At 47.9% G+C, this 26,673-nt stretch overlaps 1 protein-coding gene across 1 annotated transcript in view; it reads right to left on the bottom strand.

The window, feature by feature from the left end:
- Positions 1-26,673, bottom strand: part of elp4 (elongator acetyltransferase complex subunit 4) — a 65,830-nt gene that overhangs the window by 10,671 nt on the left and 28,486 nt on the right. The gene's annotated exons all lie outside the window — the stretch shown is intronic.

The following is a 26,673-nucleotide window of genomic DNA, read 5'->3' as shown; positions in this document are numbered from 1 at the left end:
TTTAGTGTATGTTTAAGTGTCTGTCCTCGGCCTAATGAATTGGTGCTATCCATCACAGGTTGTTACTGCCCACAGAAGAAGGAGAAAAAAAGAGCTGAGCACAAGAGGACAACCCTTGAGTGGACAAAGCCCTGCCGCACAAGGTGCTCCGTGCAACGCCGCTGAAAGCAGTTGCCCGTGGTAACCCCCTTTAAAAGAGCAGGCATGCTGCACTCACCCACCCGGCACTGCTGACCGCAACCATTCGCGGCACAAAAGATGGCGGCCATATGAAGCTTAGTCAAATATTTAACTAAAAGGTATTGGAGTGAATGCATCTGGTGTGGGGACATGGGGTCTGTGTGTTGGTGGCCTCTCGACTGGCGTTCTATGATTTCTACAAGGCGCACGACATTCAGCGAACATAACCTCCGTGGTAAGCCCTTCTAAGATAAAAGTGTGAGCTAAATGACCGGGAAAAACATGACTATAAATAGGACCTGCATGTAAAATAAGTTCCTTGGGGTAACCTTTGAATGAACCATGTGACGAGGGGATCTATATGGAATGCCTTGGGAACCATTGTAAGGGGCAGTTTACACGAAACCGCCGGGTGAATTTTCTCTTACCGCTTTCACACATTTAACGACACCGGCAAGAAAAAACCTTGCGTCTACACACAGAGGTGTAACCGGCTAAATGTGCTGTAGTGCATATGCCAGACCAGTCGATGGCGCCGCTGTGCAGAAGCTTCACGATAATTTCGCGTGAATCGCGTAGAAGAAAACATTGTTGAAACAGTTTAAGCCAGAGAATGTCTAATAAGGGCTCTGGTTAAGCAGTCGCATGAAATAAGGAGACTACAGACAATTCGGTTTTCAATTCAACTGTTAAACTAATAAAGTTCATTTTCAAGGTATGTGACTGCTATGTGAAATTTCAAATGCTTAGCCTACGCATTGCATTAGGTCTGAGCACCACTGGAGAAAACACTAACGTTTAACTAAGTAACTAATGTTTAACTAAGTTAAGCTAACGTGTGCTTCTAACTTAGCCACTAAAGGCTGATAGGCTACATTGCGCACATAAATCATGACAGGGGAAAGAAAAACATTTTAATATGATAAATAAATGGTTTGTTTTGACAAGCTGCATGTCAGGTCGAGTGCCGTGGCTGAGTTGAGAGGTGGGGCAGCATGTATGTCGTCATAAAGTTGCCGGCTTCGCACCTACAGGCGTCTGCGAAAGTTAGCGGGCGGTTTCAAAAGTTCCCACTTCGGAAGCCGGTTTCAAAAGCTATCGGATTCAGTCCTCTAATCCAAAGTCCTTTTAGGCAAGTCCCTCCACTCGTCGGCCATATTGCAATGCTTTTTGGGTACTCATCTGGCATCCTATTCGGCAGAAAATGCGCGTGCGCAAGGCTTCACGACACCAACCATGCTCCAGCGTCGAGTTCACACCACATGATTGGCTCAATGTATACACATGTCGACATTTTGGCGAGGAAGGGGTGGGATGGTGTTACAAACTAGCTCCATGCATTTCTATGGAGGATTTTTTGAGTGCTGTGTCTCCACATTAGAAAGTCTCTGTCTAAACTGCCGGGGTCGTGTACACGCAAGGCGTAACCGTTAACAAAACCTCACCGGTTTCACAAAAACCGGCATCGTGTAAACGGCACCTAAAAGTGCTAAGTGCTGAGAACAGGGTAGAGACCATTTGCTAAAAGACTCTCTGCTGGTGTGCTAGCATGCAAATAAACAAACAAGAAAACAAAGTGATTCCTCCTACAAACCCATTCATTTGTTTACAGATTTGCATTCGGCTGTCAAGATGAATGAAATCACCAGCAGGGTTGGTAGATTGACTGTTGGACTTTAATGTACTACATATTATTTCAATTAAAATCTAAGTGCTATTTTTTGTTATTTCAAATATCACTTTGGGCTTTGGGCATCAAGGTATGGTCAGGCAAATCCCCTTTTCACAGCTTGCAGGGTGTTTGTTGATAGCCCCTGGCAGCCAGTGAAGCGTTCCCCTCTATAACAGTGGTGAACTCAAGGTCATCACCAGAGGAGGACCCCCTGCACTGGACCCACACACAGCAGCACGATAGGCTCAGGCCAACGGACAGAGGTCTTCTCAAGGTCCCGCGTCAAGCTGGGCATCTTTTACTTTACTATCTCCAAGGAAGTCATGTTTGTTTCATTGTTGGTTGGTTGATTGTTTGTTTGTTTGTTTGTATGTACGTGTGTTTGTTTGTAGCCAATATGGCGAACATTGCAAGATACAGCATTAGTTTATCTTTTGTTTGTGTTGTGAGATTTCACATCAAAGGGAATGGTTGGGCTTCAGCCGACGTATGTGCTCTACTGAGCACCATTCTAGTGTGTTCTATGACAGGTCTCTTTCAGGAAAAGTCCTATCAGGTGACAAAGGTAAAGTACCACTAATGATTGCTTCATTTAATGTGTGTGAGTAAAAGCTTTAAGTAAAAGTCCATAATGACATTCACAGAAGGTGATTCAAACTGCCGACCAGTGAGACCCATCGACTGTCTTTCAAAATGAAATCACGTACCCAAAAAAAATCCACTAGTCAAGCTAGCCTGATCGCTTTTCTGACTTTAGACAGAGGTAGAAAAGAAGAAAAAAAATGCCCTCTCCTCTCTCTCTGCCCGCTCTGTCCTCTGGCCCTCTCCTCTCTGACCTGTTTGGCTGTCGTCCCCACGGGCGCGCGGAGCCCAACCCTGGCTAGGTGAGGCCGGCACCGGCACCGCCGCTGCCACCTTTAGGGCCCGGAAGGGGGAGGATGTCAAAGGCAATAGTACGTCACCTCGGCCACCTTGTCAGAAATTTCACATCCCCCCATTTTACCTCCATCCCCAAGGTCTTGCAATCCACAGGAGAGCTGTCTCATCAGATTTGTTTTGAGTTTTTTTTTAGTCTTTTTATTTTTAGGATAACAGCAGATTAATTTGCTTCAGAATGTGCTGATAACTGTTACCATTTATTTTTGTGATTAAAAGATCATGGTCAACTTCACCCTGAAGTAATAAAGAAACAGCAGAAGTTCACCTTCAGAATAATTGACGGACTATAATAAACTTTTACCTATCTCTTCAGGGAACAACAAATAAGCTTCACCAGGAGCAAGCCAGAGAAGCCATGAAAACACACACACACACACACACACACACACAAACTCAAACACACAAGGGGACCAGCTTTTGGTGAGGCGGGATGCTGCTGTGTTTTTGTGGAGCAGGGGGCTTTCTGAGGCGAGGTGGGCTGAAGGTTAGTGGTGATGTTTTTGGGATGCGGGCATCACTTCAGGTGCTAGGCTTCTGTCAGACAGGGTTTACCTCACAAAAGTCCCCACAAATACCACGAAAAAAGTATTTTTGTGTCTACTGAACCCAACCAAGAGGCCCTGACAAAGTGAGTTCAAACTGAGCAAAAAGGGTTTTTATCTAAATATACATATGATTGTATGAGTGTTATTAATGTAGCCACCTACCTTTTCATGAAACACTTTAGCAATAGTTTCATCCTTAATCTGATGTAAGGAAATGTAAAGATCTGTCTTGATTCACTTAGTGAGAGCTAGTGACATGTGTTTTGTTTTGTTTCAACCCCCCCCCCCCCCCCCAATGTATATTCATTGTCAACTTCATTTGCATTTCTCACCACAATGAATTGAGCTTTTTGACAAGGGTCAGGAACGGTGCCAGGCCAAGAGAAGAGTTGTGGCTGTCTAGGGGAAGGAGGGGTGAGGGTGGGGGGTTGTGCTGTTGGGAGGATTACAGTTCTGAAGCTTCTCTGCAGGAGGCTGCCGAATAGGCTCCAATTACCGCTGGGCGGCCCAGCCCACGGGGGGGGGGTGTGGGGATGGATGGGGCAGCAGTGGAGGGGTGTGGGGATGGACAGGGGCAACAGTGGAGGGTGGGGGGATGGATGGGGCAACAGTGGAGGGTGGGGGCGTTGGCGAGGGGCGAGGGGCAGGAGGCGGGAGGGAAGAAGAAGAAGAAGAAGAAGAAGAAGAAGAAGAAAAAGAAGAAGAAGAAGTCTCGGGGACTGACCTGACAAGAGAGTGGAGCCATTCAGAAGTTCAGCTCAGCCATAAAATGGATCCCCTTGAGCTTTTGCACAACAGAGTGTTTATGTCAAGGGCCAGTTCATGTTAATGATGACAACAGATCTAAAAGCCCACTAAGTGGGACACGGAAAGGCTCCATCTACACCCCTGCCAACCTCCAAAATGGCATGCAGATGCAAGCTGTTTATAAAAAAAACAGACAAAAACAAAAAACGAATAAAAATGTAAAAAATGTAGACATGAAGTGTAGAGGCTGGCCATGTGTCTGGTGTAGGCGTGTAGTCTGGTGTACCACCATGATTCTATGTAAGAGGCCAACACCAACACTAAGCCTCTTCCTGAGAGAGCGACGGCTTCACACGAGGAGGCGGGTGACACAGTGTACTGAGAGGAGGGGGGGGGGGGGGCAAGCTACTTTCTTTTAGGTCGGTGGCTTGCTGTGAACTCTGATCCACGAAAGAAAAGAGAGTGAGTGAGAGAAAAGAAAAGAGGCAGACGAAGAAAGACAGAGAGAGAGAGAGAGAGAGAAAGAGAGAAAGAGAGAGAAAAAAAGGCCATGTGCTGGCTACAGTCTGCGCGGTGCAATTGAATTTCACACAATATGAGGCAGCAAATGACATGTAATGACATTATGAGCAGCGGACTGCTTGCTTTTCCCTGACAGAGTTAAATACTGGAGGTGTAAGTGAAATCATTAGGGGTGCTGCGGAAGGCTGCGGAGGGCTGCGGAGGGTGGGGGCATGGCGGCAGGGCGCATCGGGTTGGAGACACTCAAAGGTCTTCCTCGAGCTCCACTGCACAGCCGGCCAGCCAGCCAGGCTGGCACACACACACACACACACACACACACACACACACACACACTGAGACAAACACACACACACACACACACACACACACACACACACACACACACACACACACACACACACACACACTGAGACAAACACACACACACACACACACACACACTGAGACAAACACACACACACACACACACACACACACACACACACACACTGAGACAAACACACACACACACACACACACACACACACACACACACACACACACACACACACAGAGACAAACACACACACACACTCAGAAAAACACACACACACACACACACACACACACACTCAAACAAACACAGACATACATTTTCACACTAACACAAACAGTATAATAGTACAATAAGTATACACACACAAACACGCACAGACATGCACACACACACACACACACACACACACACACACACACACACACACACACACACACACACACACACACACACACACACACACACACACACACGCACGCACGCACGCACGCACGCACACACACACACACTCCGTGTGTCAAGTCTGTGACCCGCTTAAAACACCCCTTGGCCGGCACAATGCGAGCGAGGCCCGTGATTGTGTTTGTCCACCTGGGTATAAAATAGACATCATGGCCGCCGCTGTGCGGGGCCACCGAGAAGATGCCATGGCCTCGGAGGGGAGCGGCCATGAGTGGATACACTTCACTGCCCTCCGATTCCCCTCACCAATTACCCCTAAACAAATACACACAGCCCACTGGCAACAACAATCACATATAGGCTCAAAGGGAAGAAAGGGGCGCCCGTTTTTGGAGCAATTCGTATGCATATCCAAAGTCCTTTTGGATAATGACAGGTCGGAAGGGGGGGACAACGAGTGAGAACAAGGAGGAAGGAAAGAAGTCTTTTAAAAAGGAGAGAGAGAGAGAGAGAGGGAGAGAAAGAGAGAGGGTAGGGAGGGAGGGAGGGAGAATGAAGAGAACACTGTCGAAGGCTCGGCTAGACCCGATTCAGCGTGGCAAAGGCAGATTTTCTTGGTACATTTCACACGACGCATCGGGGTGCGACTGTTGTTGGGTAGCGCTAGGCTTAATTGCCCTAATCCTCTGAGCATTAAGAATACACCATCTTTGTTTTCAAGCAGCACTTTATGGGACAATACGCAAATAGAGCGAGCAGTGCCACACATGTACAGTACATCTAAGAGATGGGGGGAGCGGGGGAGGGGGGAGAAAAGCGGTCCAAAGGTGGATGTATACAGTCATTATCGATGTTGAGAGTGCACTCTCGCTTGCTCACTCACTCTCTTTCTCTCTCTCCGTCCTCTTTCTGCTGGTTTTCAGCCTCTCCCACAGTCGGTCTCTCCATGGGGTACACAAGTGAACAAGTGACCTAAAAGCCTGAGGGCCTCACTAGCCCATCACTGCTTCTCTCTCTCTCTCTCTCTCTCTCTCTCTCTCTCTCTCTCTCTCTCTCTCTCTCTCTATCTCCTTCTCCCTCTCTCTCTATCTCTCTCTCTCTCTCTCCAACTCTCTCTCTCTATCTCCTTCTCCCTCTCTCTCTATCTCTCTCTCTCTCTCTCCAACTCTCTCTCTCTATCTCCTTCTCCCTCTCTCTCTATCTCTCTCTCTCTCTCTCCCTCTCTCTCTCATTCTTCTTTCTGTCCATCTCCACACAGGCCCAAAGCGGAGGACCGTTTAGGCCTTAACAAAATTTCATGGGCGGGCCCCTGTGGCGGTAGTGGCGTGGCCTGGGTCAGCATCTTGCCTGGACCTCTGTCACACTCTGGCCTTTTTGCTTCTCTTGACTCCTTCACAGTCTCAGACAGGAAGGCAAACAGGCAGACGGTTGTGACATTACGGCAGGCAAAACAAATAAGGATTGATCCTAATCAGAGCTGGCATCTCCTATATATATGCACTATTTGATGGGAAATTAAAGGTCATTGTCAGAGATTAATGCGGTGTCATTTATTCCCCTTCCTTCTCCCCTTCCATCATGAATGAAAAAACCCTTCGGGGGGTAGAAGCAGATTGGTTCTGCAGGGTTGATGACGTGGGCCCCATTCACCAAACACGTTTCATGGAAGCTGGCACAAGCACACCTGGCCAGAAGCCACTCCCACATCCACATCACCTGATCAGCAGAAACGCCCACTCTTGAGTCTATGCCTGCGCATGCCTGACACCTAAAACGGCCAATGTACGCTCGCACGCATTCGCACACACACACACACGCACACTCGCACACACACACACATGCATACACAAATAAATGCCACTCCGAAACACACGACACCACGCCTCGCTCCTTAGCTGGTGGGCACGCTGCCAGTTTTTAACGGCACTGGGCCGCTGTAGGGCATCTCGCCGCGTGAGCACTCGAGTGGAGGTGACAGGTACAACCCGACAGGAATGAGCCGAGCAGCATCTCTGCTATGAGGAGCTAATGGGAACGCAGCATTGGGGCAGGGCGCGGGAAAACATCCGACAAATAGCTCACATACCTGCCTCCACAGAGCAGCTGGAGGATAGGAGGCTCACCATCCACCCCCCCCCCTCCACACACACACACACACACACACACACACACACACACACACACACACACACACACACACACACAACACATACACAACACACACACACGCACACACACAACTTCCTTCTTTCACCTGGGCACCTGGGCAAGGTAGAGACAAACACCTTGGCACGGAACAGGCTGTAAGGAGCTTCTCAACAGTGGTTCCCACGAGGAGTAGGAGTAGGAGCAGGAGGGGGGATGGGGAGGATGGAAAATGACAAAGAGAAACTCTAAGTGCTGTTTGGCCAGAGAGAGAATGCACTCTGGGGCACCAGCAAACGGATTCCGCTGAAACAGGGAAGGAAGGGCAGCAATGTCAACAATGCACTGTGGCATCCTTAAGCTCACGGTTTTAATATTTTTTTGATGGCTGTGTGCGTGACTCGATGTGAAAGGGAAAGAATGTTTTCAACTAGAGCGGTATGTACTCAACTCCACTGTACTGGAGGATACTAAACTGTATTGGATCACACAAAGCTCTCCGATGTTAAGCACTGCTGGACTTTATCCAAAGTACCATCAAGTGACAGTCCATTGTCCCAAACAATACCAAGCAAACGTACCAAAGGTACCATCAATAAGTATAAGTAAAGTATATATACTCTTTTGATCCCGTGAGGGAAATTTGGTTTCTGCATTTATCCCAATCTGTGAATTAGTGAAACACACTCAGCACACAGTGAACACACAGTGAGGGGAAGCACACACTAATCCAGGCGCAGTGAGCTGCCTGCAACAACAGCGGCGCTCGGGGAGCAGTGAGGGGTTAGGTGCCTTGCTCAAGGGCACTTCAGCCGTTCCTACTGGTCGGGGTTCGAACCGGCAACCCAAGTCCGAAGCACTAACCAGTAGGCCACGGCTGCCCCCAATAGTCCACAATGTACTCCATTGTGCACACCAATACCAACTACAACCAACCACACAGCCCAGATAGGAGTCAAACTGAAAATGCTGTTAGCTTTGTCTGCCGAGACGACTCTCTCTCCACTACGCTGACCCTTCGGTGGCCTTTCTATTGGACACTGCTCTCGGGCCCTGACATGTCTCTTCTTCTGGGCAGGCAGGGATTAACCCTGACAACGCTATACCTCCAGGGCCAACGGGCCATCCCTTGCTACTCAAAGCATTACCGAAACCAGGGCATGTTGGCTTACATCAGCCCTCGGGGCTTAGCACCGAGGTCAGGGGGGAGTCAGAGACCTCTCCACTAAAGCAACACAACGGCTCTCAATAGAGATGCAAGATGCTGACTTTGGAAAGTTCCCACTTATGAAGCATCATGAAGAGTTTGTGATTGTTCACGGAACATGGGAAGCCATGGATTGTTGACATGACAACAATGGATTTCCAAGTTATTTTAACGGATTTTTTTTCTCACCTACTACCCAACTTTAACTACTCATTTTGAAATCAGTATTTCTTTTAGTCCAACATGGCAATTGCCTGAAGATTTTCACTTCAAAAAGTCAAAGAATAACATGCATGGTAGAGACAGTCAGCTATGCTGATCAGCCAGACCCTCCCCTCCCATAAGTGCTGATTAGCACACTAAACTCAGCCAGTGTGCTTAATTGATTGCTGGCCCACAAGGACCAATCACCCCTGAACTCGAGGATAGAGCAGACGTCCCACAGCGCCCATAGATTCAGTGTTGAAAAAAAAATCTATTAATTTGTCCGCTGCCAAAAAAATGACTAAATTAACACAGATAGTTTGCTTGTTCCTGGCAGGTTCCGTCAAACGGTTCGCCCACTCCTCCTCGGTCCTCAAAAGGGAAATTAATTATTTCACATACTCGCTGTCCCTTTTCATGAGCCAGAGGCTTATTTGCATTGAGGAAAATTCAGCAGAAGTAATTGATGCACAAGCAAAATACTGGCACTGAATGAACCCAATTTTCATTCCAAATTTCCCTCCAATCCCCCAGGAACAACTGTATCAGACACGACGGTGGGGTGAGGCAGGGGGGAGGAAACAAACAAAAGGTAGGCGGACATGAATGGCGGATATTACGGTGAGCGGGACAAAAGGCGGTTTTGCCCAGATGTTTGACGTCTCATCTTGAATAAGGCCTAGATCCTCCCCTGCTCTACCTTGGGGAACTGAGGTGGCCAAAATAAATAACATGGCAGACTGACAGTTGATGTCTTCATCTAAATATAAGAATTTACATCCCAATTAGGGAAATTTACATCTTAATCAGGGTTTGGTGTTCATGGCTCTGTTTTGCAGATTTTTTTTTCTTTTTCATTTTTTTCCCCCCTACTCCCCGGCTGCCGGTGAGAGGTGCCGCCGGTAATGATGAACAGGCGCGCCGTGCCTCGTCAACCAGAAAGCGAGCTCGCAGACGAGACGCTCCCAACAGCGCCATCCCCCCTGCTCTCATCTGATAGCATTTCTCAATTCAAAGCCTCACAGGCAGCCAGGCATGGGGAAAGGCCTCTGTCCGAGAGAGGCTCTCCGTGAGAATACTAAACAGGCTCATCATATTCATCATGTCATCGTAATGGCCGTGGCTTGGGCTCCCAGCGCTCAGCAGTGCCATTAGACAGCCAGCTGGTTTAAAGCACACTAACACACCAGCACTGCGCCAATGAGAGATGGAAATAAGGGCGTAGTACAATACACTACATTAATCTGAAAAGGTTCAGGGTGAACTTTCTTTTTTCTGTGTTATGTAAGAGTGGCTGGTGAAGCAGGTTCAGTTCAATCAATGTTTCCACAGCAGTTAAACAGACTAACATTCACTGGGTATTCAGCAGTTTAACAGATTAGCATTCACTGGGTATTCTGTGCTTCGTTATCCAGAAACCCTGACATGCAACCCATATGTGAGGGTGACACTGTCCATCTAACATTGATATCTGCTTCTAGTTGCTTAAAGAACTCAAAACATCTCAGTATCTTTACTCTCAAGGACAACAGAAGGTAAACAGTGCTATGTTGACAGGTTTGGCATTAAAGACATAAGAAAAACTCAACATAAACCTCAAATGAACCATACCTTGATCAACCCTTAATATTAACCATACTATTACCTTGATCAACCCTTAATATTAACCATACTGTTACCTTGATCAACATCAATCTCAAATGAATCATACTATTACCTTGATCAACCCTAAATATTAACCATACTGTGACCTTGATCAACACCAACCTCAAATGAACCATACTATTACCTTGATCAACCTCAACCTCAATCTTAACCATACTGTTACCTTGATCAACTACAACCTCAAATGAACCATACTATTACCTTCATCAACCCTTAATATTAACCATACTGTTACCTTGATCAACTTCAACCTAAATATTAACCATACTGTTACCTTGATCAAACTCAACCTCAAAATTAAACATACAATTATCTTGATCAACCTCAACCTCAATGTTAACTATTCCAGGCAAGATGTTCTGCACCACTAGAGACCGTATGAGGGGAAAACAGAGACATTCAACTGTCCTGTAGGCCCCACCATCACACTGAGAACTGACCCGCACTGCACTGAGGAACTCAAAAAGAAGAACTATCAATACCAGGTGTTCACACCAACGTACAGACTCCATTATCCATATCAGAGCGCAGCCCTTTAGCGAAGACACTCTTTGCCACGCCGGCTTTAATTCCAAGCCATAATTGTGTCGAGCTAATGAATTTAGCATCACTGGCCCCCTACATCATCTCCTTAATAGGGGGCCAGTGATAAGAGGGAGGCAATCACGGCTAGCCTGGCTGAGCTAAATAATAGGAAGCTGGCAAGGTATAAATCAGTTTAATACACTTCACGCTATTTACGCTCCACTTTAAGGCCCTTGCAAACCGGGCCCTAGTTCACACAGAAGTCAGGCTAAATGATGCATACTTCATGAAATTGATCACTTTTATCACATTCGCCAATCCCTAACCCCTCCAAACACTTAAAAAAAAGGTCAGAGCGTATATTATGGGCAAAGGACTCAATGTCGTTTCATTGCTGGTAATTAAGACAAAACAGACGATTCCCATTTCCTTTGCAATGTACACTCTACTAGGATGTGATGGGGGGGGGGGGGGGGGGGGGCTCTTTACAGAACATGAAGATCAAAAGAATCTAACGGAGGTTATTCAGTGCAGAGAGAGTAATGCACTCTGCAGAAAGGCTGGTGGGTGTTGGTGGCTTGTGTGACAGGGAGAAGGTGTTAAGACAGGATTCCAGCTCAAGTGGCTCCTTTCTGCGGCTTCTGAGTTTGGCTTCAGGCCCAGAGCTCTCTTCAGGGGGAAGCTCTTCACCTCCACAGGATCAGCTTGGTGACGGTCCCAGTGTGTGTGTGTGTGTGTGTGTGTGTGTGTGTGTGTGAGTCTGGAGGGAGGCCAACATTGGGGACATGCTAGATTTCCGACAACAACAGAAAAAAAGCATTGCAGATCAATGTCATTGCATTGAAGAAATTGAACATATAACATACAGACAAGACCAGACATTTCTACTAAAACGACTGGCGAGGTTTGAGTGCACTACTGCGGGGTTTGACCGTGCACTACTGCGGGGTTTGAGTGCACTACTGCGGGGTTTGAGTGCACTACTGCGGGGTTTGACCGTGCACTACTGCGGGGTTTGAGTGCACTACTGCGGGGTTTGAGTGCACTACTGCGGGGTTTGACCGTGCACTACTGCGGGGTTTGAGTGCACTACTGCGGGGTTTGAGTGCACTACTGCGGGGTTTGAGTGCACTACTGCGGGGTTTGAGTGCACTACTGCAGGGTTTGACCGTGCACTACTGCGGGGTTTGAGTGCACTACTGCGGGGTTTGAGTGCACTACTGCGGGGTTTGAGTGCACTACTGCGGGGTTTGAGTGCACTACTGCGGGGTTTGAGTGCACTACTGCGGGGTTTGACCGTGCACTGAGACACCCTGCACAGGCACACCACACCTAAGACAAGGCGAAGACGAGAGGGGGGTTGGTGCAGGGAGCTTGGGTGGGGTCACGTACAGTAGTTCTGCTGAGCTAGCAGGCACAGAGCCAGGAGGCGCGGAAGCACCAGGTGCACCTCTCACCGGTGCTGCTGCCAGAGCTCTGGGCTCCGTCGCCTCCAGCGCACACACACAGACACACACACACACACACACACACACACACACACACAGACACACAGAGAGAGACACACACACACACACACACACACACACACACACACACACACACACACACACACACAGACACAGAGACACACACACACACACACACACACACACAGAGACACACACACACACACACACACACACACACACACACACACACACACACACACAGAGACACACACACACACACACACACACACACACACACACACACACACACAGACACAGAGACACACACACACACACACACACACACACACAGAGACACACACACACACACACACACACACAGACACACACACACAGAGACACACACACACACACACACACACACACACACTCTTACACAGACACGCAATGTGTGTGCCAGAGATGTTTCGTGAAAGGACAAACAAGTGCTTTCTCTAAACACACAACAACACAACCGAAAAAATGTGCCACCGATCAAAGGCTTTGGTGCCACCCATTAAAAGGCTATCAAAGGCTATGTGCCACCATAGAGGTATTTTCATCGTTGTCATCTTTTTAGAGAGGAGAGAGAGGTCACAGGTGACAAACAGTGGAAGGGTGTCAGTCTTTTCCATGGAAGGAATTAACACAAGGAGAGTTTTGGAAAATTGTACTGTACTGCAGACAAAAGACTTTCTGCAGAGAAAGAAGAATCACACAAAACAACTGGTGTGTTGGTGTGTGGAGTGAGAGCGAGAGAAGAGAGAGAGAGACAGGAGGAAGGGAGAGAGAGAGTGGGAGAGACAGACAGAGACAAAGCAAGGGAGAGGGAGAAGTACAGAGAGAGTGAGAGAAGGGGAAAGACAGAGAGAGAGAAAGAGAGAGAGAGATGGAGAGAGAGAGGGGGAGGCATGGGGGAGGGAGAGTGCACCACTCTAGCCCCAGTGATAGCGCGCTAATGCCTGCTCTCATATTCACGGCTACACATGCTTTTGTGCTCAGCTTCACTCCGGCCCAGCACGCAAAGCTACCTCTCACAGCAGCACACCCGACCTCACCAGCCAAATTTACCCAGGAGAGACACGCGCACAGACATGCTACACACATACACACACACGCACTCTACACACACACACACACAAATGCCACATACACACATGCACTGAGCCCTGATATAGAGGTAGGATTGGCATAATACATAATGCAAATGCACCCACATCCAAAATAATGACTCAGCAGCTACTAGCCTGCATTTTCTGTCCATTTAGATTTTTTCTCGTCTTTCTCTCATGACATAGACAATATCAGGACATCTATGCAGCACAAACACACCCTATGGATCCTAGTGGTCCCTTTGCCATTTGCAACCATGATATTGGTGGTGACCAGTGGAGCAGATTTGATGGCAGTTAAAGGAGAGTCGACTGAAATTGTCTGGCATCTTTTGTCTTTATAAAACCTCCCTTCTCGTGTCTTTTGCTTGGCTTGGGTATTTAATAATTTGGACTTCATTAAACTTCAATACCCGGAGACAGTTCTGTTCATGCCTAAGACCCACAAAAAGGGTAATCTGCAGCATGGAACATTGATAGGCCCAACTTAACTTTTAAAGAATCAGGACTGAATGCAGACATGTTGGATTATCCATGAAGACAATGCGCTTCACACCACAAGTCTCCTGTCAATCAAGAGACTCCTTACCCATAACAGATAAGATCAGGACACTTATGTATTAATATGGGGCAATTTAGAGTTTTCTCGTATGCAAGCTCTGCAAGACACATCTACACATTAGTGTGATCATGCATTCATGCTATAACTTTTGACTATTGCCTAGTCTGGACTATGCCAATTATGATACAGCTGTAACAACAGCGAGGGCATGTAACCAACAGTGGAGGCCTTAGCCACTGAGGGACACGGCTAAACGTCCTGTGTTCCAGTGTCTCAGCTCCAGCAATCCATCATCTCACTGTGTGCCCACTAACATGAAGGCTCAAATAGCCCAGAAACCTCAGCACCGAGGGCGTTCTGACACCAGGGTGGAGACAGATGTAGGACACGTATGCAACCATGCGGCCAAAAACCGCTGTCCCTAAACACCAACCCTGTTGCATCTGGTGAGCAACACCATTCACTAATATATATATTATTATATATATATATATATATATATGCTATTACCCTGATCTATGAATAATTATGATTAATGCAGTCCTGTACATTCAAAATGCTCAAAGAAAATATAGAGATGAGACTAAGTTCAGTCTACTGAGTTGAGCTGTAATGTATTTGAGCCTTTTAGTGGCAATATTAGTAAGAATAGTATATCCTGATGTGCACAGTAAGTAGCTGAATTGTGAGTGTGTGTCCATGCACTTGTATATGTGTGCATGTGTGTCTGTGTAAGTGCATATGTGTATCAGTGTACATGCGTGAGTATTGGTGTGTGTGCATTTATATATGCGTATGCGTGCATGTGTGTGTGTGTTTGTGTGTGTATGTGTGCGTGCATGACTATGTGTGTGTGTGTATTTGTGTATGTGTATATGTACATGTTTTTGTGTGTGTGTGTATTATGTTCCTGCATGAGTATGTGTGTGTGTGTGTGTGTGTGAGTATGTGTGTGCGTGTATTATGTGCCTGCATGAGTATGTGTGTGTGTGTGTGTGTGTGAGTATGTGTGTGTGTGTATTATGTGCCTGCATGAGTATGTGTGTAAGTGTGTGTGTGTGTGTGTGTGTGTGTGTGTGTGTGTGTGTGTGTGTGTGTGTGTGTGTGTGTGTGTGTGTGTGTGTAGGGTCTCTGTAGACCGCAGGCACGCTAGGGAGAGGTGAGCTGTCACTGACCATTAGCATCATCGCTGCTGAGATGTGAGGAAGACGAGCTTAGTGGTGGTGGTGTGTGTGTGTGTGTGTGTGTGTGTGTGTGTTGGGGGGGGGATTAGCAGCAGCAGCAGTGATGGTTGGGGGGTGGAGGGGGGTTCGGCTGCGGCGGTGGGGGTGGTGTGGGGGTGTAGGCGTGGGAGGGAGGGGTGTAGTTGGCGTGGGAGGGAGGGGTGCAGTTGGCGTGGGAGGGAGGGGTGCAGTTGTATGCATAAGCGTGATGGGGGGACGTTTATCTTCACTCCTCCAACTACCTCATGGGAAAATCTGGCACGCAAGTGACCAGCACATTGTCAGAAGTTAATGTAAAAAACACCACACATACATGTAGAAGCACACATGCACATACACATACACTCACTCATGGACATACACATTCCACACACTAGTTGGGTACATATATATATATATAGAGTATTGTGATTAGCAAATAATTTCTGCTTTAATGAAACTTTGCAATTCAGTCTGTTTTGCTATTGCTTTATATATTTATATTTGTGCTCAATAGTCAATTAAAAGACATCCCTTCCTGCCATGCTCCTGAAGAACAGCATTGGTTGGCTGGGATTATTTATTTCCCATTTACTGTGTGCAAAAATCAGAATTATTTAACGTTAATTCTGAAGCATGAATTCTGAATTTGACAAAAAGTGAATGGCATTAGAATAGCAGATTGAAGCTTGAAATATTTCATTTTTGTAAACCTCTCTACAAAAGACTATTATTTCCCAAAATCTGGCTTGTCTTTGTATATCCCACCATATCGCCTGGCATTACTGCTGTGGGCAGGTTCAGTTTGGCACCTCAAGCAGAGTTAAGAGCTTCCATGATTAATTTTTTACAAGCGCCCTCACTGGTGTGGAGGAGGATCGAGGGGGAATGCAAATAAGGCCCATTAACATCCCCACCTAGTCTACAGAGCTACCGACAGACAGACAGAAACACACACACACACACACACACACACACACAAACAGGAACTCTCTCTCTCACACACACACCCTGTATCTTAACCACAAGTAACATAGGCTTAATGATTAATGCATAACAATGGTATAATGGGCTGAAATGAACTCTCTCTTGAGTTTAACAGTCTGATTCGCAGGCTAGGAGTGCACTCCTTTTCAGTGTATTATTAATACCAAGCCTTTGCCTTCCTGCCTGCATTAATAATTCACCACACATACACGTGTTAACATTGGTAAATATATTACTTTTTTTCCGGGAACAATACTTCTGAGCAAATAGTCAAAGCTAAAGACAGACAATCCAAACATCTGTAGTCATGTCAAGAAACAGTTCACTAATAGCTACTCACTTCCAATTGTATAGCTCAATTTAGAAGGTTACACAATCAAGCTGGACAATGTGTGTGGATTTGATGTTGATATTCAAAGATATAGCTTAGCATAACTTATGCTGCAGTACTTACATACTGCAATTATCAGTAAATAATACCATTTCTGTGCCTCTCCTTTTGGCTTTGCACCAATACTGCACAATGACACTGAAGTTGAATCTAATCTAATGTGATCTTAACTATTTTGTGTTATTGGATGTGATGAGCATAGGCAAACATACATGCCAACTCTCCCCCAAACCCTCATAGCCAAAACCCCAACCCTGCCCATTTCGCCCCTAACACCCCCACCTCAACTAGCCACGATGGGAAAGTTTGTCTAGGACACAACACTAGGCAGCGGCCCCTGGTTCGCGGTGCGGGGTCGCCCCAACCTCCAGTCAAACAAAAGCTCATGGGCGGGGCCTCCTCTGTCCCAGAACTCTCTTTGAAGTGGCCTCCATTCTCTCCTCCCACCTCATGAATAATCTATTAACCTCAATCGAAAGCTACTCATCCTTCATCATTACGCATCTGCAATGACCGCCATCATCTGGGACCACTCAATAGGGAGAGGATTGGAGGGGTAAAAGTGACCGTAAAATTCATTAGCTTAAACAACCCTGTTTTGCCTGATGGTCAGTTAGCTGGTATATTCAGCCCCTTTAAAAAGGGGCAGGAACACCATCATGAACACAGCTCATGAATTCAAAAAGGGGCAAAATGAGTTTAGTGAAAATTACAATGCAGTTCTTCCTCCTTTGCGCAGAGAATGGAAGATATTATCAAATCAATCAATCCCAGATGAAGACAGAGGTCAAAATAAGTAGTATAAGTATAATATGTAGCTTAAGTGTAAAGACTGAATATGTAACGTGTTATATAATACATGTTATACACTTTTTGCAGTCTCTATGATGACTTTTAGGGCTGGTCTGTTTACTGTGATGTTAAAGTTTAGCACCTCAGCCTTCTTTGCCAACTCCCTCCATCTCGCCCTCTCACTCTCCTCCCCAGAGCTGTGAAAAGTGTGGGAAAGTTATTTTTAGTGCAGATGCCGGGACACACAAAGCAGCCAACAGGAGAGCGGAGGAGAGGAGAAGAGAGGAGAGGAGAGGAGAGGAGAGCAGCACAGTGCACTGCACAGCAGAGCAGAGCAGAGCAGATCAGGGCCCTGCTCCCCTTCTGCTCCGGATCAAAATTCCACCTTTGAACCAGCCGGCGGAGGTGGAGGATGCGGAGGAGGCTGATGCCTGGGGTCCACGCAACTTGAGGAAGCAAGGGACTTCAGAAAGTATAAATAAATAAATAAATAAATAAATAAATAAATAAATAATACAAAGTTTCTCCTCGCTGTCCTCCAGCAACCTGTGTTTTGTTATGTTTGAGCATGCTCTGCGCTGGCACAATGAGGTTGAAATGATTCCCTTCAGTTTGGTTTGATAGCTTTTCCCTGGAAACGTTGTCACCGACCGACAAAATGCGTGTCCCATGTAGTCATGGGAAGATGGGAAGTGAGCCTGCCAGCCACGCGATCCGTGGTGTGAGGAGGAGACGTGTTTCACGAGGACAGGGCAGATGAAAACAACTGCCCCTTCTACGTGCCGGGCAACAGATGAGCTTGTGTCAGGGGCATTTACCCCAAAAACAGCCACGGAACTGCCACACTCTCTCACCATGCCAAACAAGCAATAGCCCAAGCAGTAGCAGCAGCAGATAGAGAGATAGAGAGAAAGAGAAAGAGAGAGGGAGAGAAAGAGAAATAGAAAGAGAGAGAGTGGGGTCCCCGGCTCATCCAGTGAAAGACCAGACCCCAGCCCTAACTTTAATCCGGCCTGAATGGTGGCTACGCTTCAAGGAGCAGCTGGCCCTAATGGCAGCTGAGACGTCGCCCCGGCCCATGCAGAGTTCAGGGCTAACCGATTTAACAGCTCACTTCCATGGCCTGGTTCAGCCAGACCGCGCAACGCTAAACTACACCAGAATCAAAGTGATAGTTGTTGTTTTGTTGTTGAGTTCTGTTTTTTTATCTTTAGGACAGCTTTCAGAATTGTTTTGTGAGACTCCAAAAGGGGTTTGTTTTAGTTTTGTAGAAGTTAGAAACTTCTCGGTGACAAGATGGACCGCCACTTGTGTGAACTTTGAGAAGGACTGTCCACAAAAACAACACCAGTCTCTTTAAATCAAGCTTTCTGTAGAGAAACTGGTTACGTTAAGCACGCATTTTGTAATTACTTAAGTTATCTGCTGATAACAAAGGACTCTGCTCAATCTGAGCACACATGGCCTTCAAGGCTTTTGGCCATGCCTCTGCCTGACAGACAGGTCCATATTTCACGGGTCCTTAGCTGAATTTGTCAGCAAACCAGAAGAGGTGGCCCGTGTCTTCATTTTCAACAGAGGGGCAATGCCGCAGGAGCAGAGCCAGTGATCCCTAAAGACAGGATCCACACAGCCACGAGCCAAAGCACTGCGCTCACGACTCCAGCCTCCATCCTCTGATGATGATGATGGCTTCATGACACACACACACACACACACACACACACACACCACAACAGCCGGGTGAAACACAGGTAAGGAGCGGGTGTGTGTGCATGTGTGTGAGGATGTTGACATTTCCACCCTGTTTCACCTTTACTCTCTGACTTTTCTCTCTGTGTAATGGCACATTCGCCTCTCTGCTCCTGAGGGCAGACCAAACAAGGAATTTAACCGAGCACCGAGCTGTAGGCCAAATCTCTGCAAGACCTTGCTGAAGTTAAAATAACAATACAAAAAGCAGTCCTTTTAGATGTAAAAACATGTTCTCTTTTCTTGTTTTTATTTTAATTTATTCAGAAAGTCCTTGGTTTTGCATTAACCCATTCGCGATGGATGCTGCATGACGCAACATTGACCCTCCCGCTGGATGCTGCATAGCGCAGCATGCTTTTTATTTCATGTTTCTAGGTGCTACAGAGGCTTAGATATTACATTTTGGTAGACGTTGACAATTTTTTGTATGTTTTCAGAAAACCCTCAGGAAATAAGGTTATTTAGTCTAGAATGCCATATGGATGCCACATGGATTCTATAGGCGTTTTTAGCAGGCATTTTAGGAGTAAATGGGTTAAGGCATAACCAAGCCAAACAGATCACATACTTAAAACTATACCATCTACATTTTGCCTCTGTTAGGCCAAAGCATGTTGACAACATGACACCTCATCCAAATAAAAAGGAAAGAGCATGGGTTTTATCGTCACTGCTCATGTTTCTGTCTGCTCAATCAAGCAGGCTTAGGGAGCGTCCATCTCCGGAGTGACACTACAGTCACATCAACAGCCTCCATCACCACTTGTGTGGGCGCGTTATGTTTGGGCTCCTTCTGAAAGTTATCCATCTGAAGCATGAAATATGGATTGTGTGTGTGTGTCTGTGTGTGTGTGTGTGTGCGTGCGTGTGTGCATGTTCGCTGCAGCTGCTGCCTCTGTTTCTTCTGCTGCTGTAGCTGCCGATGGTGTTGCTTGCTACACCCGTGTGCGGAGGAGGCCGCTGTGCGAGTGCTGTAGTCACACCACCACCGCTGCCGCTGCCACCGCCACAGCTTAAGTGAAACGCCACTGAATAATGCACGTGCATCTGATGTATAGCGCTAGGGCCTTTCATAAGGGCTCGGCTGGTGGGCTGCCCTGAGATCACATTGCGTGCCGCACCCTGGCCGACACAGCTCACACGCGCACACGCGCACACACACACACACACACACACACACACACACACACACACACACACACACACACACACACACACACACAATGCTCGCACGCACACACACAAACTCTATCACCCTATTCCAAGAAATCGCAGCACACTAGAACCCTACTTAGTCATAGCCAAGAGGGCGATCAATTATTCACTAGTTGTATGATCTCAAGAATCTCTTCTGATGACAACAGGCAGAACCTGAGACAGATGTATGGAATACTTAATAAATGGATATTAAGAGTTAATCTGTGAAGGTGGAGCACAAAAGCCCCCAATGTCTTAACAATAAGAAACAGTGGCTGAGTAAAACACAAACAATGCTCCAATCAAAGGAAGGCCTGCATCTTCTACAGTCGACCACAAACAGATGACCTCCCCCCCCCCCCCGTCCATCACATACAGAACCTGTGGTGTCAGTCATCTCTAGCTCTGCCCAGTGTGTGGGAAGCCTCTCTGAGCGTCCACTGGGCAGCTTCTCGCCGGACGAGCCCCCAGTCTATTTAAGCCCGACCTGGAAATCACTTAGTGTCGGCGGCACACACACAGCTGCCCCGCACTGCCCCGCACTGCCCCGCCCCTCCGCTCGGCACGCGTCGCCATTAGTGGCCTCGCCGTCTCCCAGCGCCACGTCAGCGCCCCTGCCTCAGCACGCACTGCCCCGCCCCTCGGCTCGGCACGCGTCGCCATTAGTGGCCGTCGGATCCCAGCGCCACGTCAGCACCCCTGCCTCAGCACGCACTGCGGGCACAGCTCACACATAAACACGGCCACTGCTTCCTGCTTTACAGGCCTGTACACCACTCCTCCTCTCCTCTCCTCTCAGCGTGCCTCTCCGCACATTAGAATTAACAATGTACAAGTGCAGACATTCGGAGAGTGTTCCTTCTGATCTGTGGCTTTCGGGTTACCAACGCCATACGGCAGCTCTGATAGTGAAAACACTTCTGCCGTCCTACTTTATTCAAAGTACTTTATTCTGTCCTCTAGCAGACGGATAAAGCTTCTATATTCAGTGTAAAACCTTCTAAAGGAAATACAGAACATGCTTTGTATGGCTAGAATGTTCACTATCAGATATCGTCTTCAGTGTAGATCTGGCCCGGATCTTGTGCAGATCCGCTGGCTCCGCGCCGGCAGAGGAAACCGGCTAACCGCCCTGTTAGCGCTGCGATTGGGGTGAAAGTGCACTGGGAACGCCACAGCGGGCTGGCGTTGGTGAACAGTGGTGCAGAGCTGAGAGCTGCGAGCCAGCAGATTGACAGCGCCTTGGCCCAGACACAACCAATCAATCAGGATTGGGCCCGAGGAGCCAAGCTTTCACAACAATAACACGACAACAAAAGCCTGATCCGAACGGAATGCGTCCATCTCGCTGAAGGCGTTTGATGAGTCAGGTTGACACATTAATTTCATTAGCCAGCACGGCACAGTTGTCATATGGCAAAAAAAAAAAACAGATTGCTCTGTCGTTGAAACGGTATGTACCCTAAGCAACGTCTTCCTCCAAAACCGCAAGAACCAGCCCATTCCAAAGAAACTGGCAGATAGGAAGGACGGGTGGTGGAGGTGGTAGTTCTGGTTGTGGGACTGGGGTGGTGGGAGATGCTAATTATATAAGCATTTAACTGCCATCGGTCCTCACTGGTCCTGAGGCTCCCTGGTTTCACCCTCGCTAAGTCGGGGTTAATTTGACACAAATCCTGGGGAGAGCGCCCTCATCTCATGCTTCACCTCCTGACCCCCCCCCCCCCCCATCCCCAAGGTGAGCTCAGTCTGGGGGTGTCACACAGGCAAAGTCAGGGCAGTCAGGAGACATGCCTCTCACATTCTTCTCTCCATTCCCAGGTGAGGACCCCGTCATTCTCCGACTAACGAGACAACACTGAGCGTGTGTGTGTGTGTTGTGGGAACATGTGAGCAAATGACAGTTAAAGGGGGTTGGTACATGTGTACACCTGTGCAAGTCTGACTGGGTGTACATAGGGGCGCCTTTGTGCCTGGTAAATGAGTGAATGATGAGTAAGTGAGTGAGTAGGTCATGTACATTTGTATTACACAATTATGAATCCACGTTGAGCAAGTGAGTGACGTGAGTATGTGGACATTTGTGCATTTGTGTTTGGGCAAGTGACTTTGTGTATGTGTGCTTGCATATGTGTGCGTGTTTCTGTGTGAGAGTGAGAGAGTGAGTGTGTGTGTGTGTGTGTGTGTGTGTGTGTGTGTGGGTCCAGTTGCGTGTGTAGGTGTGAGAGCTAATCACAGATTTACACCTACCCCCTCTACCTGCTCCAACAGGGCCATGGGTTAATTCTGCCCCACAGGCAATGGGGCTAATTGACTACTCATCAACCGCCAATTGAACCCTAGCTGTCATTTAAACGACCACTAGAGACTAACTGGCAGAAACCTTTCAGTGTGTGTTAGTTCACCACATACAGTATATCAGCGGGCCTGCCGTGTCAGAGGTCGGCATGGTGTGAAATCTAAATTACGCAGCAGTTGCGGCTCATAGCAGACCCAGTACAGACCCAGTACAGTGGAAAACCACCAGCTGGGAGAATATTCCAGAACCCAAGAACAACTACATAGAGAATGTTTATACTAATGAGTCAAAAATTAAAGTCAATAGAGTCAAGTGTTTTTTAACAAAGGAAGTTATTGTGGTGTGTGAATTTAGACATATTAATTCTGTCAATCAGTGGCGTTTGAGTGGTGATGATGGGTGTCAAGGCTGCGGTTTGGATTGGAGTGTTTCCTGCTCTCTCACCTTCTTCAGCTTACTGGGCTGTGTGTTTGCGACTGCGTGCCGATCCCTGCATGTGACCGGGTCACCGTCAGGAGCTGCCTGCTCCAGCACTGCCGGGCCTGTCAATCAACTTCTCATTCTCACGCGTCAAGCATCTTGCAAATGTCGAGTCACCTCATAGAAGGTCAGGGGAGGGTTTGAAAGCTTGTGTGTTTGTGTATGTGTGTGTGTGTGTGTGTGTGTGTGTGTGTGTGTGTGTGTGTGTGTGTGTGTGTGTGTGTGTGTGTGTGTGTGTGTGTGTGTGTGTGTGTGTGTGTGTGTGTGTGTGTGTGTGTGTGTGTGTGTGTGTGTGTGTGTGTGTGTGTGTGTGTGTGTGTGTGTGTGTGTGTGTGTGTGTGTGTGTGTGTGTCAAAGACAAAGAGAGGGTGAAAAAAAGAAAGAAGAGCTACAAATAGATCGCATAACTACAGAACAGCTCACCGCATGTGCGAGCAAATTTCTGGCTGTGAGTGATTAACCTAGCGCAGGCTGCTGTCGGAGTGAGTGATTAGCCTAGCGCTCGCTGGTGGTTTGTCTGTGTGGGTTTTCCAGCAGCCCCAACTAAACGTCACCACCCGATTGCTATCTCTGCTGTCAGTCAAGCCGTCCCAACACACACGGACAGTAGGGGTCATAGCTAGGTTGAGACACGCAGATGGGTTGGAACGCAGACTCTAACCCCCTGCGGCTTGTCCCTGAGGTGGGGCTGAGGTAGACTAATACCCACCCGACACCGCCCCCCCCCACCCCCCCCGTAAACTCCACCTGCAGGCTGACCGTCCGTTCGCTCTTCCTCTTCAGGTACGATCGGCATGCGTTGGTCGGCAGCGGTGCTCGAACGTGTGAACTGGTGACAGCCAATCAGAGCATTTGAGCTGTGGTGAGACGTGGGTAAACAAGAGAGACTCTGTTGCCGGTGGTGGGCGATAGCAGGCTGGAAAGTCCCCTTCTGAACACAGAGTTCCGAAACTCGTCAAGGGAAGTACCTCGCGAGAACAGATACGGTCCCTGATCCTGATGGATCCGTTTCAGACAACAAATTGGTTCCTATTATAATTTCGGAATTTCTGTCAAACTACAAGCATACGCATTTGCAAGTAACCTCTAATGGCTGCCGAGGTATCCTGACGTGATAAGGGCGAGGCAAAGACTGTTTGCATGACTGGAAATACGAGAACTGCAAAGCATTCAGAAAAGTATATTTCATCAACATGGCACAAAGAGAAAGTTCTAGAGTACTAAAGTACCAGAGTACTAAAGTACCAATACGGGTCAAGGACACCTCCATTTCTTACACTTGGAATACTTTCATGTGGTGTCTGGATGTACTATTGGGAAGAGGTCCTTGTCAGAGGCCAGATAAGCCTGACGGAGATGTGGTCAGGGGTCAGGGGTGGTCACGGGTGACCCACAGAGGGGATGGAGAGAGGGGAGGCGTGGGGCGAGGGCCTTGACCCCGCGGCTCAGCACCCTGTGGCTGAGTGCTCCAAGGCTGGACGCAGGGCTACGGAGGGAGAGGAATGGACAGAGTCGGGGTGGTGAGGGGGGCACAGGGGATTAGGGGCCCTGGTGAGGGCCGGCTTAGTCATGGCCTCCACCTGCCCCCTTTCACCCCCAAAACACACACACACACACACACACACACACACACACACACACACACACACACACACACACACACACACACACACACACACACACACACACACACACACACACACACACACACACACACACACACACACACACACACACACACACACACACACACACACACACACACACACACACACACACAATCCCATGGAGACACACTGGTGCCTTACTCATCTCGCTGTCTGGCATCTTTGATGTCCGGGTGTTGAGCGCTGGCACTAAGAAATAGGTCAGTGTCAGCACCAATCAGAGTGCCACAGTCCCTACACAGCTGATTGGTCCAGTCAGAGTGACACTGCCACAGTCCCTACACAGCTGATTGGTCCAATGTTGACTCCATGTAACTTCAACCATACATGATGAACTCACATCCGGCAAGCATACAACAAGCATTACATAAGTGGTGGCACAGCATGGGGCTATGGCCTACAATCACATTCTTAAGTCATGGTCAAGACAGTCCAGTCCATTCATCCAATCTTACCACCACTCCCTGCCCCTCAATATGGTCAGTCTCTGTCCTGACCAGACAGGACCACCTAACCAGCAGCCCCCTGAAAAAGAGCTGAACAAAAGTCCAGACAACCCCCCTAGCTGTGCACTTGCAGCGGTGTTAATACAGTCCCATAGACTCCCGGTGAAGAGGTGAAGGGCTCTTGAGCTCAGTGGTTGGGCAATTAAACGGCTATGGAGGATAAGCACCTTGACTTTTATTGGGCTCCATAAATCAGCGCTGAAGTGTCTGTGGAGAGGGGTGTGAAATGAGCCACTGAAGTGGGGAGGGCTGGGCAGGGGGGGGGGGACCCTCCAGCTTCTCCCTCGCCCCAAACAATGGACTCCACGATTAAATATTAACAGCCCTCACCGAGGTAACATAATGAGAGCCAATAATGGGCCCTAACGAAGAGATGGGCAAGCTTTTGATCTGGCTCGGGAAGGCAGGTTTTGTGTTGATGGATAGGTTGTGTGTGAGTGTGTGTGTGTCTGTATGTATGTATGCATGTGTGTGTGTGTGTGTGTGTGTGTCTGTGTGTGTCTGTGTGCGTGTGCGAGAGACAGAGAGTGAGTTTGTGAGAGAATGTGTATGTGTTTTTGTGCATTTCTAGTGTTAGAGTCACGCCACTAAACTCCTATTTCATCTAAAGTGTGTTTGAGGTAAAGCTGCGTCCGTCTTTGGGAGGGTGTAGAATGACATTGGGGTGTTGGAAGTTGAGGGGGGGGGGGCTGCCAGGCGTTGCCATTGTCTAATGAAGTGGTTGGACTAAAGGGGTCAACGGGTCAGCAAAGGGACAGGACAGCGTGTTCTCCACGCCAACCGTCAAAGTCGAGCACAGCTCCACTGGCCAGCCCCCAGGCCATACAGGAGGGAGAGAGCCTGGTCAATTACTCACCAACGCCAGCCTCACAAACAGCTAGATTCACCATGAGATCACATCACCTCCTGTTCAGTCTTCACTCTATTCTATTCTGTTCATTGGAGAAACACCATGGCAGTTGCCAGTATATAGATGCAGAAATGTTCAAACGTCACAGAAAGTAACTGGGGGACTTAAGGAGACATCATGAATAGGGTTCTATGATGTCAAAAAGACCACAAACCTCCGATATGGCAGTGGGGAATTAACTGTGAAATAGCTGGGAAGTTTTTGAATCTTTACTTTGCAGTAGAGCAACCAAACCCATTTATGATGACTCA

Source organism: Alosa pseudoharengus, unplaced genomic scaffold, assembly GCF_046254945.1.
Source record: "Alosa pseudoharengus isolate Yale_2024_CS ecotype anadromous, Long Island Sound unplaced genomic scaffold, YU_APseudo_1.1 YU_APseudo_1.1_scf_16, whole genome shotgun sequence".
In the NCBI taxonomy this organism is placed as follows: domain Eukaryota; kingdom Metazoa; phylum Chordata; class Actinopteri; order Clupeiformes; family Clupeidae; genus Alosa; species Alosa pseudoharengus.
The sequence above is the reverse complement of the archived record's forward strand: the minus strand, read 5'-3'. Positions and strand labels throughout refer to the sequence as shown.